The following is a 20372-nucleotide window of genomic DNA, read 5'->3' as shown; positions in this document are numbered from 1 at the left end:
AGATTATAAAGTAGGAATTTAAGAACGTGTAATGGTTATTACTAAAAAAAATAATACGAAATATATAAGTAAAAATAAAAACAAAAACAAAAACAAAAACAAACAAATAAATAAAACATAACTAAATAAATAAAATAGGTAACAATAAAAAAATAATAATAATAATAATAATTATAATAATAATATAACTAATGATAAAGAATACTAAGTACGTTAAGTTACAACCAGAGGACAAAGTTCTAACCAAAAAAACTATACTAAACCCTAAAGTCTTTAACCGTAATCCTACGTCTCCAAGAAGTCTTATCATCAACCATAATCTCGGAGAGGTGATGCATGTCTATCAAATCATGCATAATAGTCTCATTCCAAGTCAATTTGGGTCTACCTCTACTCCTTTTCCCCTCTTTTATTAGAATATATAGATTTATCTACTTCCCATAGGTTTCTCGTATGACTCACCCAAAATTTAAAAGCTTTACATACGGTTTAGTATATAACTAGGAGATATTTAAGGTCAAAGGGGTCTTGAACACTAAAGTCAAAGTAAAGCTTAAAGATCTTGAAGAAACTTGAAGAGATTACCAAGGGAGGAGTGGGAATTCATGATTGGCGGCTGATGTTTCAGTAGTTTTTAGGGTTTAGGACATGTATTGATTAAATATAAAGGTTAAAACTTGTTTATTAGGTAAACAACTCGATTAGGAAACAAAATAAACAATTAAACGATGAAATCACGCATAATAACCTAAATATTTCGTTTGTAATAATTGGGAAACGAATTTGGACACATTACAACATCATATGACTTACTTGGGGCTTAAGTTTCTTGATTTTTAGCAAAAATAGTTCTTGTATTTCTATAAATGCGATTTTTAGCCGTATTAAGCAATATGAAGGGTTTCTAGGGGGTGTTTGACGAGTTTAGATGTTATGAGAATATAAAATAAATTGAACCAAGTTAAATACTAATAAATACAAAATTCAAATAATCTGAAAGGTTTGAATTACATTTTCGAGTCGGGTTAAATATAAACGATATAAATACGAAAAATCCGAGATTTTACAGAAATCAGGCGGTGATCCGTGTGCCTTCATGGACTGGAGTTTATGTTTTGACTCTTCTATCATCCAAATGTAATGATAAGTGTTTCCCCCATTTAGGTAATCCAATCATTTAAAAAAGTCAATACAAATGATTTCTACCACAAACGTATATATAGAGTCAGGCACCTCTCTACCCCTTGCAACTGACCAATATAAACTCTCGAAAATCACTTTCTCTCACTACATGGCGACCTCACACAAAGGCTTCTTCGAAGGTAATTCAGAACCCTAATTTTAGTTAATGGCTTATTTGATCAGCTAATGCCATTGCCATTCTGTATAACTTATTGTTCCTCAAGTAAGTAATTGAATGACGTAGGGAATTACCCGACTAATTTTAGTTAAAATAGGTTTTACAGAGTTCGTACTATATATATTGTGAAATAGATCCAAAATGGTTTGTATGCTTCTGAATCGAATCTCATAGAGCAATTTGACTTCGTTCTTCGAAGTTACGCTCGATTTTCTGTTTTTCCATGAGACATGTAAGCAAATTAAGTACGCATTTACCACTAAGAAAGTCACTTGTAAAGTTTTATATAGCTCACCTGCTCCGATGGATACTCAAGGGTGATTTGTCCTATGGGTTGTGCTATTTCCCTTGAGAAACTTACCAATGACGCTTGAACCTTTATTAACTTTTCTTTTTCTAGCGGGTTCAGTTGGATGAAAAAATAGAAGTACATGATGTCAGACGACCTTCCCGTATCCAGGTATGCTCTTCTTACCTTTTTACCCACAACGATGACTGATATGATCACAAGGATTTCTTGTCTTCCCCTGGCAGTGCGTTGCCGAAGGATATCAGTTCGTCCATCCAATCTTAAAAACAACCACTGCTTCTTTTTACACAATGCTTCTCCCCCATCTTCATTTCATTCGTACATCCATTCCAGTTATCTTGTGTTCCAACGTTTTGCTTTGCATGCCTTTGACCAAGTGTGCCAGCTTCCCTAATTTTATCGTATTCTCTATATCTTTTAGTAGGATCGAACAATCATCAGTACAATTCAAACGCGAGAAAGAAAAGGAACCAAGGTGTTCTAAGGCTTGTAGACGATGAAGCTCTCTATGTTGGACTGGATCCGCCGTCTAACAACCACGAGTATTTGGTTGAGACAAAATCTACTGAAATAACAACTTCATCTTCATTGACAACACCAAAGAGGAATTTAAAGAAAGAAAGTAAAGCTAAAGAGAAAGAAAAGCCTTAAAAGAGTATAAAAAGGACGTGGAGAAGTACTTAGAACTTGAGCCAAAGGGATAATATAGATTTTTCTTTGCTTTTAAAATGGTGTATACCGAAGAATGGTTTTAATTATTTTGTTTGTTGTTGGTTTAAGTTTGAGTCTCTGTCAAGTTGATGTAGACCAGGCATGCCTGATTTGAATTAGGAATGAGAATGGTACTAAACTCATATGTATCGAGGTACTTGTATCGAATATCAATAAAGCTGAGTATTGAGTACCGTACCGAATACATTGGTAGGTCACAGGTACAAGTATTGTTATGGTACCAACTTTGGTATTGTTTTGTTTTTCCTTTCTAACCTCATATGATTTTGGTATCAGTACAAGTAACAAATAAGCTGAATCGACACATGTACCCATATAGTACCGATAATTAATAAACTATAATGCTAAAACCATCATACCACAACCAAAACATTATACCAGAACCAAAAATAAAACCAATAAACCATGATACCGAAGCAAACCATAATATGGGGGCTCTCAATAAAACCTGTTTTATGAAAGTTCCAAAACCTCTGGATACATATTTTAAATTGGTACCTAATACCGAAATACATGTATTTGTACCCGTATCCGTAAATACCTAACACCGAAATCCTAAAATCTTGGTACTGATACCTAGGGGTGAGCAACATAACTGTCATAACCGCTAACCGAACCGTAACCACCATAACCAAACCGATAATCGACATAACCAGTTTATTGGGGTTAATGAATTTTTGAAAACTGTCAAATGTGAGTCGGTTTTGGTTAAAGATAATTCCAAACCCTCGATAACCGAACCGACTCATTTATTTAACCAGCAATATGTTTGAGATTAACTTTCACCAAACATACTTTCGACTTTACTATTTTGATGTTTCAGTTCTATGACTACACAATTTAAATTTATGGTACACAAGATAGTTGCGTATTATAATATCAGGGTCAAGAAACCAATTAATATTATAATTACCATCAAGTCATCATTTTTATATCATGTAGTTGAGCTATAAAAGACTTGACGCATTCAAATACGTATTGAAGAAAAGAAGACCAATTTTATCATTCATGTACTTTCATTTTTCTCACCGAAAGTCTCCATTAAATCTGAGAATAGTTTTGAAGAAAGTTTTTGGAAAAAAGAAAAAAAAATACAGTTGAACTCGTTTAAATGGATGTCAAATTGGGCAACCTTCTTCCTTGTTCCAGCCTCCTTCCCATTTCTAGTCTTCTATTGTGACCTTTCTGATTGCAAATTCCACAAGTTATAGGCTTACCCACCCTCGACAGTTTCCCTCCATGGTCCATCTTTTAACTAAGTGCTTCACTTGATTTGTTTCTCTTCTTTTTTGGTCTGCTAATTGGAGTGTGGTGCTTAGGTGGTCTCAAAGTGGTTGGCCATGGAGACTTTGGCCACAAGCTTGCCATTTATAGGTTCAATCTTATGAATGTAAACTTCTTTCCATGTGCCTAGAATATAGATCGGATCAATCCAACTTTCCTCAATACCAACGGGTTGACCATTAACTGTCATGTTTCATATGCTAGCAACGACATGCTTACAAGGTATCCCAGTTAATTCCCACATCCTACAAGAGCATACCCTCTGTTGAACATCAAAAACATATTGATCTTCGTAAATACTCACTTGAAACTTGTGAAGACGATTCCATTGAACCTTGCATTTTGAAGCTTCTGCCTTGATATGTTTGAACTTTTCAGTTGCACATGGTGAAAGAGGGCCCTGACTCTTTTGTATTACCTTCTGGACTTTCACAATTTTTCTCACAATGTATTCCCTTATGTACTCTAAACATGTGATAATTGGCTTGTCTCTGCCTTCTACAAGGTGTCTATTAAACACCTCACACATATTGTTCAAGAGAACATCACATTTAGACCTACCTATAGATGCAAAAATGAAAATATTTAAAGATTATATAGTTATTTAACTGATTGTTCGAAAGTTAAAAGAGAACCATGAACACCTTTAAGATCAACAATTAGAAAAATATAAATAAATTACCAGAAAAAATGTGATCTAGCCCAATGTCTTGGTGGAATCTTGCTTAACCAAGCTTGTCTTATTTAACTCCTCCATAACTACTGCAAATTAATTATGGGACCGTTGTTGCTCTTGCAGCTTTGTACAATAAGTCCTTGTACAGTTTTTCCCTCCAACTCTGCTTCATATTTTCATGGATGTGTCTTAAGCACCAGGAAAAAGGTTTTTTATAGCAGGTATAATCCCCTAAAGTATTAGAAAATCATATATGTTAATAAGGCATGTAATTTATAAAAGGATTACTCCATAGAATAGTAACCAACTTTGAAAGTTGTTCTAATCAGGTTACTGATAAAAACTTTTGTTCTAATCAGGTTATTGAATTTTCATTTTTGTTCCAATCCTAGATATTTTACCTGGATAACAAGTAATCTAGGTTTATTTTAATTTTTCAATATTTTTTCTTTGCATAATAACTTTTAAAGGTTGCAAAATATAGTAAAAATGCAAAATATAATTTAAAAATTCCAAAAATTTGCAAAAAAAAAAAGTTCGGAAAATTGCAATAAATTGCAAAAATTAATAAAAAAAATGCAAAAATGTTCAATTTTTTTTTTGGAAAATTGTAGTAAATTACAATCATTTTAATTATATTGCTAATAATTTAGAGGTGGCAAATGGATTGGGTTGGGTCGAAACGGGTCATGGGTCGGAACGGGTTAGGGTCGAAACGGGTCACTTAAAAAAAGGGTTGTTTTGGTTCGGGTCGGAATGGGTTAGGGTCAACAGGTTCGGGTTAAATGGGTCAAAATGGGTTTTGGGTAAGTTTTTTTTGGACCAACGAATCAGCGCGTTTTCAACACGTTACAGCTTGGTTTAACAGCAAAAGCTCGTTTAAGCGGTTTTTTCAGTTCGTTTCAGCACTTAACAACTCGTTTAAGCGATTTTTCAGTTCTTTTCATCACCTAGCAGCTCGTTTAAGCGATTTTTCAGTTCGTTTCAGCATCTAATAATTCGTTTAAGCGAGTTTTCAGTTCGTTTAGGCACTTAACAGCTCGTTTAAGCGATTTTTCAGTTCGTTTCAGCATCTAACAGCTCGTTTAAGCGATTTTTCAGTTCGTTTCAGCACCTAATAATTCGTTTAAGCGAGTTTTCAGTTCATTTAGGCACCTAACAGCTCGTTTAAGCGATTTTTCAGTTCGTTTCAGCACCTAATAGCTCGTTTAAGCGATTTTTCAGGTCGTTTCAGCACCTAACAGCTCTTTTAAGCGATTTTTCAGTTCGTTTCAGCACGTAACAACTCGTTTAAGCAATTTTTCAGGTCGTTTCAGCACCTAACAGCTCGTTTAAGCGATTTTTCAGTTCATTTCAGCACCTAACAGCTCATTTAATCGATTTTTCAGGTCGTTTCAGAACCTAGTAGGTCGTTTAAGCGATTTTTCAGTTTGTTTCAGCACCTAACAACTCGTTTAAGCGATTTTTCAGTTCGTTTCAGCACTTAACAACTTGTTTCAGCACGTTTTGACCAAAATGGGTTGTTTTTGTTCGGGTCGGAACGGGTTAGGGTCAACAGGTTCGAGTCAGAACGGGTGCGGGTCGGAAAGGTCAAAACGGGTTTCGGTCGTTTTTTTTTTGTTTTTTGTTTCTTGAACGAGGACAACGGACGAAACATTTTAGTTTTTTTACTTTTTTGTTTTTGTTTTATATTTTGAATTATGGTTTTTTTATTAGTTTTTTTTGAAATTTTTTTTAAGTTTAAAAAAAACCGAGATTACCTGATATCCATGTAAAATATCTAGGATTGGAACAAAAATGAAAGTTCAATGACCTGATTGAAACAAAAGTTTTTATCAGTGACCTGATTGGAACAACTTTTAAAGTTGGTTACTATTCTATGGAGTAATCCCAATTTACAAACTACAAATAAAATAATTAATTACCTTTTGTCTATCACTAATAATTGAGAAGTTAGAATTTGAACCCAAACCAATGTCATCACCCAAGCATTCCAAGAACCATGTCCAAGAAGATGTGTTTTCAGACTCCACAACGGCATATGCAACTGGATATATGCCATTGTTTGCATATGAACCCACAACTTTTTATACTTGCCCCGACCAATTCCCTTTCATAAAAGTTTCATCCAAACCCAAAACATGTCTCATTACTGAGTTAAATCCCCTCTTTAAAGGACCAAGGCATATGTATATCCTCCTAAACATTCTAATATCACTTGTGGGATCAGTACATGGTTCAACTTCAATCTTGACGGTTGTGTCATTATTGAGTAGTGTAATCTCCCTCTATATTCTTCTTTGCCTTTGCCCTAGCCCTAAATACCTTGCCTTTTGACACATTAAGCTCATATTTTTTTTCCCAGCTCATGTTGAAGGGCCTTGAGTCTAATATTAGGGTTAGGGACTAAGGATTCTTGCACATCCTTACTAAAACATTAGAGGTGCAGTGTTTGACATTTCTGGTTTGTAGACAGAAGATAACTTGGTTATCTTTTTGGGCAAACAATGAAGCCAAAGTTGTTGGTTAGAGATGATCCATGCAAGTTTTAAACACTAGGGACTATATATAAAATTTAGCTCAAACCACAGGGACCATTCATGGAATTCTACTGTTTTACACACCAACAAGATCCAAAAGAATTTCATGCACCCCACTTTTACGCTAATTTCTTTCTTTCTAACAAGATGACCTTGTTTAGAACACGTCCCCTTGTTTTTTTATTATATCAATCCATTCCACTGATTTCCGATCTCATGTCTTCTCTTTTTTAATCCCATTGCCCATCATCATCTTCTTTCTTTTAATTTTGCAATATTATTTTGTTCATGGGCTATGAATACATCTTATTATATGCAGTAATGCAGACCAATGTCATAATAAAATAAATTATATCAAAACATAATAAAAGACCCATAAATTCTAGAAAAAGATTCTCTGGTTAAGCTTACATTTTACTAGTTTGGTTACATTATACTAGTTTGGTTCCAAACCAGTGTTGTAGAACTTGCTAGGCTGAAGGTTAATATTGAATTATTAGTAAAGTTAAGGTTTATCTTGTTATGTTTTATTAAAGTTGATTTATTTTAGTTGATTGAATTGTAATAGTTTTAGTAAAGGTTTGAGTGTCTTGGAGAGGTAGTTAAGTAGATCTAATTAATAGGGATATAGGTTATTAGTTAACTAAGTTCTTTTGATTATATAAAGAAAGTCCGGGTTGTCACCCCACATATCTTGGGTTCGTTTGTTTGATATGTCTGTGCGGAAACACTAGCACTTAATCGGGATTAATCGGAATATACAAATATATACCAATTTTCAATTTTGACCGAGTTTAACCAAATAACAGCGACTAATAAGTGGGGTAGGGACTAGCGTCGGAGCTTAGGTGGGAGTTTTACAACCATGCCCCTAATTATGTTTTTCAGTTGAATTTCTTTATGTTTTATTCTTACTTTACATAGATAGTCATGCCAAGGAGGTTAGGAAACTCGACACGAAGGTTTGTCGGTGGCGGTAGCAATTCATTGGCCGGTGAATTGACATGAATACCCTTGTCTACTTGACACATACTCATGGATTGCAGGTGGCTTTAGGGATAATTCAGTAATTAGCATGGTTGAAGGTAACAACATATCAACTTATTACTTATTAATCACTCATCACTGTTAATTATAATTATTGTTGATTTTGTAAAAATGTTTAGGTGAATTTGGTTGCACATTTGATGTTCAAATGGCAATACCTTATTTAAAGAAAACATATGGGGATGGAATGCACAAAGTGTTGCATGCGGGCCCCGATACGTGCTCGGTAGCCTCCAAATTGAGGAAGGTAAAAGATGTTTAAGTGTGGGGCGTGGAACCATATGATATCGAGGATGCTGACATGGCATGCAATCGTCTAGTGAAAAGGGGAATCGTGCGAGTTGTTGATATCAAGTTTCTGTTGCCATACGAACCCAAATCGTTCTCACTTATCATAATTTCGGACGCGGTCGATTACCTTTCTCCAAAGTACCTTAATAAAACCCTTCAAAATTTAGCAAGATTATCTGCTGATAATCTTGTTATATTCACAGGTAACTTGCTAATTGCTATAGAATATAAAACTTTTATTTTCAAAGTAATCACATACATTGCTAATTTACAACATTTTTTATATCGATTTCAGGTTATCCTAGTAAGTTAAGAGTTAAAAGCCAACATCTATCTAATTTTGGTCGTCCGGTAAACAAACATTCATGTTTTATGACTTAATTATGTGTTTTATGAGTTAAGATTATGATTAATATGTCGTATTTTTTAGGCTAAAATGAGGAGCGCGTTATGGTGGGCCCGGTTTTTTGTTCAAATGAGCCTTGAAGAGAATGAAGCTACGGTGATGAAGTTTGAGCAGGCGGCTTCTGAGGGTTCATATAAGCCAAAATGCCAAGGTTTTCATCTTAGTTCGTACCAGTGATATGATAAGTGGATCAATGTGTTTGCTTTGATCAATTGTAATTTGGTTAAAGTTTTTAAACATTAGTCAAATCAATTTATTGGAATTTGTTGCCGTTAGCTTCATATGCAAATAAATATGAAATTGTGTTCTTATGTGGTGTAACAAATAGGCATGGACCAAATTGCCCCTGTCATGTTAAGCACTTAACACCAAAAGAAAACTTGGTTATCTTTTTGGACCAATAATGAAACCAAAGTTGTTGGTTGGGAATAGAGGTGTTCAAAAAAACCGGTTACGGAACCGGTTTGGGCGGTTAACCGGAAAACCGGTTTTTTAAAAACCGGTTTTTTTAAAAACCGGTTTGACCGGTTTACGTAACCGGTTTACGTATCGGTTATACGTTTTGGAGCCAAAACCGGTTTTGTAACCGGTTATAAAAAAAACCGGTTTTTTTTAATAACCGGTTATTAAAAAACCGGTTAACCGGTTTTTAAAATAACCGGTTTATAGCCGTTATAAAAAAACCGGTTAACCGGTTTTTTAATAACCGGTTAACCGGTTAAACCGGTTTTCGAACGTTACCAAACGGCTTTATAGCCGTTTTTTTTTTTTTTTGCCCGTTTTTTTTGCCGTTTTTTTTTTGTTTTTTAACCCCCACAAACATCTATATATAGTTTAGGTTGGGTATTGGTTAGATCACACTTGATTATACAACTCCAAAAGCTCTAAACGTTTATTTCATACGCGATTATAACTCCAAACGCTCTTCTTTCGTAGTCGTTTATTTCATACTCGAGTATACCACTCTTAATTCGTTGTCGATTATCATGGCCTCCCAAAGTGCTGCTTCATCGGTCAACATGGGTGCCTCGAACACGGGAGAAACCGTCGTTCGGGTCATCCCCACGAAACGAAACCAAGATATTTGGCAACATTTCGACCTATGCGAAATGTCTAACGGAACCCAAAAAGCTAGATGCAAACATTGTTTGAAGTTTTATAACAAAGAAGCAAACTCCAGTTTAAGAGCTCATGTAGAAAAGCCCTCTTGCAAGGTCTTGAAGGACGAATCCGGAAGTAGTTCGCAGCCGGAGATGACGAATCAAGGAACGGTGTTTACGTACGACCTTGAAGCGGTACGTCAACAGTTTGGCAACTTTGTGATTCAACAATCACTTCCTTTCAACCACTTCGACAACCCTCAATTCACGCAGATGATGCAAAAGTATGTTCAACCACGCTACCAACACGTAAGTCGTTCGACCCTTAGAAGAGATATGCTTAAAGCATGGAAAGACGCTAAATCCGAACTAATTTCATACTTTTCAAACTTACAAACTGGTGTGAACTTAACAACGGATGTGTGGTCGGTACCTAATGGTTCGCCCGACTCATACATTTGTGTGACGGCTCATTGGGTTGACCCCCGGTCGTGGCAAATGATGAAACGAACCGTTGCGTTTCAATTGTTTGATTACCCGCACACGGGTAGAAATATTTTTAAACTCTTGGATAAAGTCATTCGACAATACAAGATTGAAGATAAAATCTTTTCAATATCGTTTGATAACGCGTCCAACAATACGGCCGCGGTTGGCCATTTAAAATTAAAGTATAAACCTATTTGTGATGGAGCGTTTTTTCATAGCCGATGCATTGCACATATTATCAACTTGGCCGTGCAAGATGGGTTAAACGTGATCGAAACGCAAAGAAACAATTTTAAAAGAATGTTACGAGATGTTTTTAGCAACAATAAAACATTTTCAAGATACAAAAAATTTTGTGATGAAGCTAATTGTCAATGGTTGGGGCCCAATTGGGATTGTCCAACAAGATGGAACTCGACTTGTGATATGTTTGAGAAAGCCATCCAACAAAAAGAATCACTAGTTGCGTTTCATCAAATAATGTCAAGTAGGGGTAAATGTGCACCGTACGATCCTAGAAACTGGTTATTGATTGAGATCGTTACGGAGGTTCTTCAAATTTTTAAATCTTGCACAACTAGTTTATCCGGGGTTTACTATCCAACAAGCCCCATTGCTTTACCAAAAATTGCTGTCATGTGCACAAAGTTGACTGAAATTCATTGTAGGGGTGCACCTTATTTTGATATGGGTGCAAAAATGAAAGAAAAATTTATAAAATATTTTCAACAACTACCCGCTGTTTTGACCTGTGCGGCTGCGTTAAACCCTTGCATCAATGTTGGTGGTGTTGAAGCTTTAATAGAAAAAATTTGTGATGAGCTAGGGTTAAACGACGATCAAAACCCCTATCATAGCCAAACTTTAAAGAATGATTTCAACACCACATTGGCAAACATGTATGATGTTTACCTTACAAAACACGGGTCGTCTTCCCAAATTCATGACTCGTTAAGAGCTGTTGCCCAATCCCAATCCCAAACCGACCTTGAAATGGGGATGTACTACATGATTTGGGAAGACGCCGGTAAACGTCAAAGGGTAAACACCCCAAGCAGTGAACTTGGAAGGTATGGTGGTACCAACTTTGTGAAACACATGACTCCGGATGAATTTAGAAGTCTTGATTTGCTGGCTTGGTGGAGAGGTAAGGAGGATGAGTTTCCGATCCTCGCCGCCATGGCCAAAGATTTACTAACGGTCCAAGCTTCCACGGTAGCTTCGGAGTCTGCTTTTTCTGTTTCTGGCAGGGTTATATCGATTAGGAGGACTCGACTCACTCCAGCAGCTGTAGAGATGTCGATTTGCTACAAGGATTACTTGGACTCTTTAGACAGGGCACAACATCAACGCTCACTCGAGGGGGAAATGGACTATGAGGCGGCCTTGTATGAAGACGAGGTCAATCAAGGACACATTCAACCAATGACCGATGAAGAAGCCGCGTACGACGATTACCTAAGGAATAGCTCGGGATCGGGTAGCGAAGAAAATGAGTAACAAACATCAACTTGTTAATGTAATCGTGTCTAAGCATTCTTTAATGTTTGTATTTTTGAGTTACGAATATGCGATAACGATTTAATGTTTGTATTTTTAATGTAAAAGCTATAAATGAAAGTTATGTGTTTTTAATCTTCCAAGCAAAGAATGCTAACAACGAAACCCTAAACCCTAAACCCTAAACCCTAAAGCAAAAAAAAAAAAAAAAAAAAAAAAAAAAAAAAAAAAAAAAAAAACCGGATAACCGGTTAGACCGGTTATTAAAAACCGGTTATAAAAAACCGGTTTAATAACCGGTTCTAACCGGTTTTTAAACCGGTCCAAACCGGTTTGGCCGGTTTGAGTTTTCACCATTAAAAACCGGTTAATAACCGGTCCGGTTATTAACCGAACCGGTTTTTTTCTGGATAAAAAAAACCGGTCCGGTTAATAACCGAACCGGTTTTTTCAAAAAAACCGATTTGTGCACCTCTAGTTGGGAATGATCCATGCAAGTTTTAAACGTTAGGAACTATGTACAAAATTTGGCTCAAACCACGGGGACCATTCGTGGAATTCTATCTATATAATAAGATATCATTTTATTCTACAAAAACAAACCCTAGCCACCATCACCCATTTACAGCCGCCACTACCTCCAGCCGACCCCGGCGCCGCCATCTACTGCTGCCATCATCTGAGTCACCGCCGCCGGATTCCGCAACCGCGTTTTTCCGGCCGGCACGGTTTTCCGGCCACTTTGGCCATTTCCGGCAGCCGTAATCGCTGAACAACTGTTGCTTGGTTGCTGCTGCTGTCCAATCACGTTCGCCGCCGTCTGACGCCGCCAGGTATTTATACTAATTGTGGTGAAAGGTTTATTAGGGTTAACTGTTAAGATCTTGGTATTTATACTCTTAATCTTACATCTGTAGGGCTAAATCTGAAACGTTCCGACCGAAACTTCATATTCGAAATGGATGAAGAGTTGCCAATTTTTGTTAATCGAAATGGACATGGAAAATTAGTGTTGAATGCAATATTTTCTAACCAGGGTCATCTCCGAGAATTTAAAGCCAAAATAAAAGAGCCCGTAGGTCTTAAACTTTTATTCGCTAATGTAAATGAATAAAATTTTATCGACCGATATTACAAGCAGAAATCGTCCTGGGCATGTAATTATCTCATAAACCATTACAAATAACTTTATTTTTAAAACCAAAAAACATATATATGTAATATGTATAAAAAAGCTTGTGCCCCAGAAACTTATGTGCCCGACCGATGGTGCGGCTCGCACACCCTCCGAGCCTCCCTTGCTTCTAACAGAAAGAACGGTACCGTTATATATAAAGGGATTGATGTCGGTAATAGAAAAATTATTAAACGCATAGTAAAAGAACGCTATAATGATGAAGACAGAGTATTGGCTTTAATAGACGATGAATGTATTAACATTCTTCAATTGAAAACCAAAGTAGATGGCAATTATATGTATTTGATTATGCCATATTGTGAAATGAGCTTATGTAACTTTGTCACTAGCAACGTATATGTCAAACTTTAGAAGTCAGAGTTGCGCGGGGACGAGCAAAAACCTGATTGAATTTTTAAAGTAAGTTCAAGAAATAAATTATCGTATTTTGTAAATCTTTACATATTTGTTTTTTCGTTAAAAATTAATCATTTGTTAATAGGGAGCTTGTGACCAGAATTAATTCTTTACATGGGGCGAACATTGTTCATAGGGATATAACTCCCGAACATGTTCTCGTACACTTTTGGAGAGATGGTGGAGAGGAATCGAAGCCATCACCAAGGATCTGTCTGGGGATTCAAAGCATTAATGATCACCCTAAAGGCACCACAGGATTTCGTGTACGGGAAGTGATAGCTGGCAACAAGCTGCGCACATACTCCGATATGTTTAGTGTCGGCTGTCTGTTACATTTTTGTCTTACTAAGGAGGACAATTTGTTTGGTGATTCATACCATCTACGTGATAGTAATGTGATCAAACGTCGTTATAACTTGAGGAAGCTAAACCATATGGAGAAAACCAAAGATCTCACTGAAAACTTACTTGACCCTGAGTCTACAATAAGGTACAATATTAGTATGGAAATATTTAGTCACATTACATCCCATTATTAGTTGCTAGGTGCAAGCAAACTTAAACCATTAACTGGAAACATAACCAAATTAACCGATAACCTAAGCTTTTGGTGTCCGCTGACCAATAAGCTAAATTAGTACACTTTTGAAATTGAAGGTCCATTTTTTGGCTTAATCTTCCAACTTGTTTTGACCCAAACTCCTTTCGTTAATAACTTATTTCGAACTGCACTCGTTTTACTCAAAACCCAATTAATGTGAACTGATTTTGAACAAAATAAAAACCCAACCCGCCCTTTTAAATTCAAATAAAAAATAAGAAGTCAATGTTGACCATGAAAAAGTCAAACTTCTCAAAAGTTCAAAATTGCTATTAATTTTTCCCTTATCCAAAGTTTCCTTATCCATTGTTTCCAATGTGACCAAACTAGCCTTTTCAAAACGAAACAAAAGCGAACTATAATGAGCGAGCTTGAAAACCACCGATTAATCGAAGTTCGATAATGGTTAAGGAAATAACCAAAAATAGCGGTTACAGTTATTTTTAATGGTAAAAACCGAGCTATGATTTGCACACCCCAATTAGTTGACATGATGACATATTCTAGTGCATTTATTAATTTCATAACTAATATATAATTATACTAATAGGCAGTGTTATGATACATGTGTCAGGCGAAGTAGCTCACAAGTGTTACAACATCCATTTTTTTGGGATTTCAAAAAAATGATCAACTTTTTTTCATATGCGAGTGAGTTCCTGCATGGACATGATGGTCGTGATTGGATTGCTGTCAATCACCATTGGGATTCAAACCTAAGCGAATCCTTGCTCGCGTACAATAACGAAGACAGTAAAGCGAAATACTATTACAGTGATACTCTATCCTTGCTGCGCTTTATTCGAAATACAAATAGACATTTCAATCAGATTCAAAAACGCTTTTCGGTTTCTTTTTCAACAAAACTTATTTAAATTGGCTGTAAAAGAGGTTCATTATAAAATCCTCAAAACCGAATATAAACCTTCAAGTTGAAACATGTAGTAGCTCTATCGGGTTGAAACCCCTTTCGGTAGGCTAGGATTCGGTTCTCAACCTGGTTTAAGCTTACACCGGTAGTTACAAGTATTTGATTAACACTTTTAATTTCTTGAAACACCATGGGAGAAGGGATAGTATTTCTTTCAGGACTATCCTTATGCATCTATGGAGCACTACTTTTGAAAAAGATTCCCCACTCTTTTGATTGATGTGTATCGTCATATAAGAGATAACTTTAAAAATGAGACTTCTAAGGGGGCGATCTGGGTTTATAATATTAGTTAGTTTTGTTGATATTTTCCATTAGCTTGTCGTAGTCTCTCTATGAAATTCTATTGAATTCTATTATACTTTTGCGTATGGTTTTTGTTATTGGCATACCATGTTTCTAATAATTTTTTAAAGGTCAATTTATGGTTTTATGGAGCCCGACTTTTCCTAAAACATCTTTTATCTTTTTTCTTATAGAGATATGGCATGCCTACATTCTAATCTTCACTCTACCTATGTTGTGTCTTTCACTATATCATCTTTCTTTACTAACTTCGCCATATCCATTTTACTAACATATTCTTTCTTCATTCAATTCTAAATAAGTGTTGTATATACTATACTGTATTATTACTTCACATTAGACATCCACTTAATCGTATACTTTCTTCATGATGTATATACATTTTACTTGGCCATATTCTCCAATTTTACTAACCATAATCTTTCAGAAGTAATTTATTAGTTTATTAGTTATATATAAAGTTGTGATTTATGTTTCATTGTAGAATGTTATAAGTTATAACCCAGGAGAGAAAATGAAGAAATAGGAGATGATATTTTTCTGTCATAGTTAAGTTCTCTGTTAAATCACACTTGGCACCTTTTACAAAAAAAACTTTTGTAATCTCATCAATTACTTACCGGTTAGAATGATTTTGTTTCAAAGTGTGATGTGGAAGACTATCGTATAGATACATCACAACAAATTACAAAATACTTTGAACATTAAACATACTTTTCCAAGTGGCCAATCCTAATATTAATTAAACCTCTTTATATATATTCCATTTACAATACACCCAACCAATATTATATAACATCTTAAAAAGTCCACTTTGCTAGAACTTGTTACTATAGTGTCAACTTGTCGTGTACTATTATAACTTAACCGTACAATTACACATTTTCAACTATTAAGTTTGTTTTCTAGTTAATAATAATGTTTAAATGCGTAAATATCTATTTCACGTGCCAACTGCCAAGAAGTCGGATTATAGTTAAACCGTTGCATATTTAACCGTATAATTACACATTTTCAAATATTAAGATTGTTTTCAAGTTAATAATAAATTGTTTAAATGTGTAGGATTGACTATGGACGCCATAAAAGTCTAGGATTATAAGATGTCCATTTTCCCGGCAGTGTGACATTTAGTTTAGGAAACGTGTTTAAAGTAAACGAGTGAGTCTCTCTCCCATTCCATTCGTAAGGGTAATAATCATGATACTCAAAAACTTACAGGGTCCACAATACCCCGGTATTTATTCAAATAGCTAGCTTAGTGCATGGTCCGGGAGCTCATTTACACTCATAGGCCATTCGAAGCTACAAAATTCTTCTTATGAATTTTATTATGATAAAACCTCAAAAGTCATATCTAATTCAAAGCTGAGGTTAATCCAACCCGTGAAAGAGGGTGAGTTTTGTTGAGAATTTGAGGACTCATGTCTCCTATATTTTTATTCTACTTTTAGTATAATCCTAACTTATCTATCAAATATTTTCAAAAATTGTTTACAAATAAAAAAAAATCTGTATTCACAAAATTTGTTCTATCTTTTAAAAATTCACCCACATCCGATTCCTCATTTATCTATATTCAATTAACTAATAGAGTGGTGTAAGCTTCCTCCTTATTATGCATTTTCAATCTTGAGTGTCATGACAATTCAATATAACAATAGCCGTGGTCAAACGAGCGAAAAGTTTTGTATAGGCTTACGAGCGAAAAGTTTTGTGTCAATTGGGATAATTGGTATAAATTCGATATCACAGACATGTACGTATTTGTATTTTGTTGTTCCTGATGACTAGCGATTTCCTATCACTTGTTCTTATATAATATTGCCTTTCAAAAAAATAACTAATATTTTTTTATTCTTATTATATATTCTTCTTATTTCACTCACATTTACTCAAAATAATAATAATAATAATAATATATGGAATGAATTAGGGAATGGTATTCATAAGAACAGAGATTTATATATAAAGATTTGAATGTAGTTAGAACATAGTTTATATATAAAGATGCGAATGCTCTATGTATACTATAATCAAACAAACACCAAATATGATTAAAATGGTTATCAATGTGTTTCGAAAAGTTTGTTCAGAAAAGTTGCCTCCGATACATCATGTCACCAAACATATAGTTTATGGGATTAACGTTAGGGCGAATTTAAGTTTACCCTTTATAAAAACCATAATAAATTAATCATGTCTAAAAAATTTGTGTGTATTAGCGTAACAATTTAAATTTATGGTACACAAGATAGTTGCGTACTATAATATCTGGGTCAAGAAACCAATTAATATTATAATTATCATCAAGTCGTCATTTTTATATCATGTAGTTGAGCTATAAAAGACTTGACGCATTCAAATACGTATTAAAGAAAAGAAGACCACTTTCATCATTCATGTACTTTCATTTTTCTCACCGAAAGTCTCCATTAAATCTGAGAATAGTTTTGATGAAAGTTTTTGATAAAAAGAAAAAATATATACAGTTGAACACGTTTAAATGGATTTCAAATTGGGCAAGAAATTTAAATATAGAGAGCTTTATAGAGAGCTTTTCTTAGTGCAATTTCAATTTTTAGTTTCCTTTGTCTTATTGTCTTTGTTTATACGGTTTTTTTAGCTTCTTGCCATTTTTATTTATTTTTTAAGGAATAGGACTTATGTGTAATCATACTATTTAGTATTTGGTTCGTGTTCTTTTGGGTGGATATTGACGACGGAGAATTTGACCTAGGCCTTACGAGTTTGTCGGTTTGGATCCCGAGCCTACCGGGTTTCGGCCCAGCGAGTGTTATGCTAGAAAGTTTTGCTCTTGTACGTAGCGCCACAACGACTGTCAAGTGCAAGCCGACGGTATGGTTTTTCGGGGGAATGCCCAAGCCAAACTTTAAAGCCAGCGTAGGCCGGTTAAGACAACGTAGTCTGACTAGAGTCGGGCAACGAGACTCTCCAAATTGGAGAGTGCGGTGGCCTAAACACAAAAAAGAAAGTCGTCGTTTTAAAAAAAATATTAATAGGCGGGAAATCAAAATCTAGACTTTAATTAGCTGAAGTTGACGCATGGCGTCCAACAATTAATAGAAGAGAGAGAATCGGAAAAACCAATTTTTAGGTGGCTTACAAAGCTGGCGTGTATCTTCTATTATTTTCATTAATATATAGAAGATACACACAATATTAATTGTATACAAACACATGTTCATATAACGGCTGGTTTTAAATCGATCTAGGTAGTCGAAACATATGGATTTTGTAAAGTTGAACCTCCTAAACTGTCTCAAAACCACATATGTATTTTGTAAAGCTTAACCTTCTAAACCATCTGAAAACCGGAAACAATCAAACACAAGGAGAATGAGAAGGAGGAAGCTGAACCTCTGAAACCGTCTCAAAACCACATATGGATTTTGTAAAGCTTAACCTTCTAAACCATCTCAAAACCAGAGACAATCAAACACAAAAAGAAGGAGGAGAAGGAGAAGGAGAAGGAGAAGGAGAAGAAAGAGAAAGATGAGGAGGAGGTGAAGAAATACTTTCGATAGACTCTGGTTTTAAAAGTGTGAGGCACAAGTTGATAGGGTCTTGAGCCGAAACTTAAAGTGAAAAAGTGCACCGCCTTTTACACGCGAGACACACTTTATTTATATAGTTTCTAGTTTCTTAAGTTGTGATTAATATCGACCAATAGATCAAAGTTTAGATTATTAAAATCCAATCTGTATAAATAAAGTATGAAAGGAAAGTGAATAATTATTGATCTATGACAAGATTATTAGTTTAGAAGGGAAAAAAGTTGTGAGGTTTAACCACAAATCAACAAGTGTCTACATTTATTTTCTTTTATTATCATACAACAGCAACAAAATCACCAACCATACCTAGTAAATCTCACAAATAGTCAAAGCTATTAGTATGGTATAGAGAGGGTGGGATCAGGGATGCATGCAAACATTCCTCTACCCCTATGGATAGAGAAGCTGCTTCTAGCGAGACCCCCGGCTTCAAAACAAACAACATAACAGTAAAACAAGTAGACTATAAAGTAGGAAGTTAAGAATGTGTAATAGTTATTCCCAAAAAAAATAATAAGAAATATACAAGTAAACATAAAAAAATAAACAAATAAATAATAATAAAAACAAACAAATAAATAAAACATAACTAAATAAATAAAAATAGATAACAATAAAAATATAATAATAATAATAATATAATAATTAATAAAGAATACTAAGTAAATTAAGTTACAACCTCAGGAAAAAATTCTAACCAAATAACTATACCGAACCTCTAAGAGTCTTCAATCGTAATCTTACGTCTTCAAGAAGTCATATCATCAACCATATCCTAGGAGAGGTTCGTGTCTATCAAATCATGCCTAATAGTCTCATTCCAAGTCAATTTGAGTCTACTTCTACTCATCTTCCCTCCTTTATTGGAATAGGTAGATTTATCTACTTCCCGTAAGTTTCTAGTATGACTTACCCAAAATTTAAAAGCTTTACATATGGTTTTGCATATAAGTAGGAGATATTCGAGGTCAAATGGGTCTTGAACACAAAAGTCAAACTAAAGCTTAAGATCTTGAAGAAACTTGAAGAGATTGCCAAGGGAGGAGTGGGAATACATGATTATGGATATGGTGGCTGATGTTTCAGTAGTTTTTAGTGTTTAGGACATGTCTAGATTAAATATTAAGGGTCAAAACTTGTTTATTAGGTAAACAACTCGATTAGGAAACAAAATAATCAATTAAATGATGAAATCGAGCCTAATAACCTAAATATTTCGTTTGTAATAATAAGGAAACGAATTCGGACACATTATAACATCATATGACTTATCTCGGGGCTTAAGTTTCTTGAGTTTTAGCAAAAAATAGTCCTTGTACTTCTATAAATACGATTTTTAGCTATTTAAGTGATTTGAAGGGTTTCTAGGAGTTGTTTGACGAGTTTAGATGTTATGAGGATATAAAATAAGTTAAACCAAGTTAAATACTAACAAATACAAAATTCAAATAATCTGAAAGGTTCGAATTACATTCCTGAGTCGGGTTAAACATAAACGAATAGAAATATGAAAAATTCGAGATTTTATAGAAATCAGGTGGTGATCTGTGCGCCTTCATGGACTGGAGTTTTATGTATTGGCTTTTCTATCATCCAAATGTAATGATAATTGTTTCCTCCGTTT

The 20372-nt window shown here is 34.8% G+C and overlaps 1 pseudogene; it reads left to right on the top strand.

Moving 5' to 3' along the window:
• The first annotated feature begins 7832 nt into the window (after positions 1 to 7832).
• On the top strand, positions 7833 to 8937 carry LOC143588970 (putative pectin methylesterase CGR2; annotated as a pseudogene).
• The last annotated feature ends 11435 nt before the right edge of the window (positions 8938 to 20372 follow it).

The sequence above is a fragment of the Bidens hawaiensis genome, unplaced genomic scaffold, assembly GCF_021521415.1.
Source record: "Bidens hawaiensis isolate Kalapana, Puna unplaced genomic scaffold, B.hawaiensis_p1.1 tig00037066_1, whole genome shotgun sequence".
NCBI classification, from domain to species: Eukaryota; Viridiplantae; Streptophyta; class Magnoliopsida; order Asterales; family Asteraceae; genus Bidens; species Bidens hawaiensis.
Note: the sequence above shows the minus strand (reverse complement) of the source record. Positions and strands in the feature narration are given on the sequence as shown.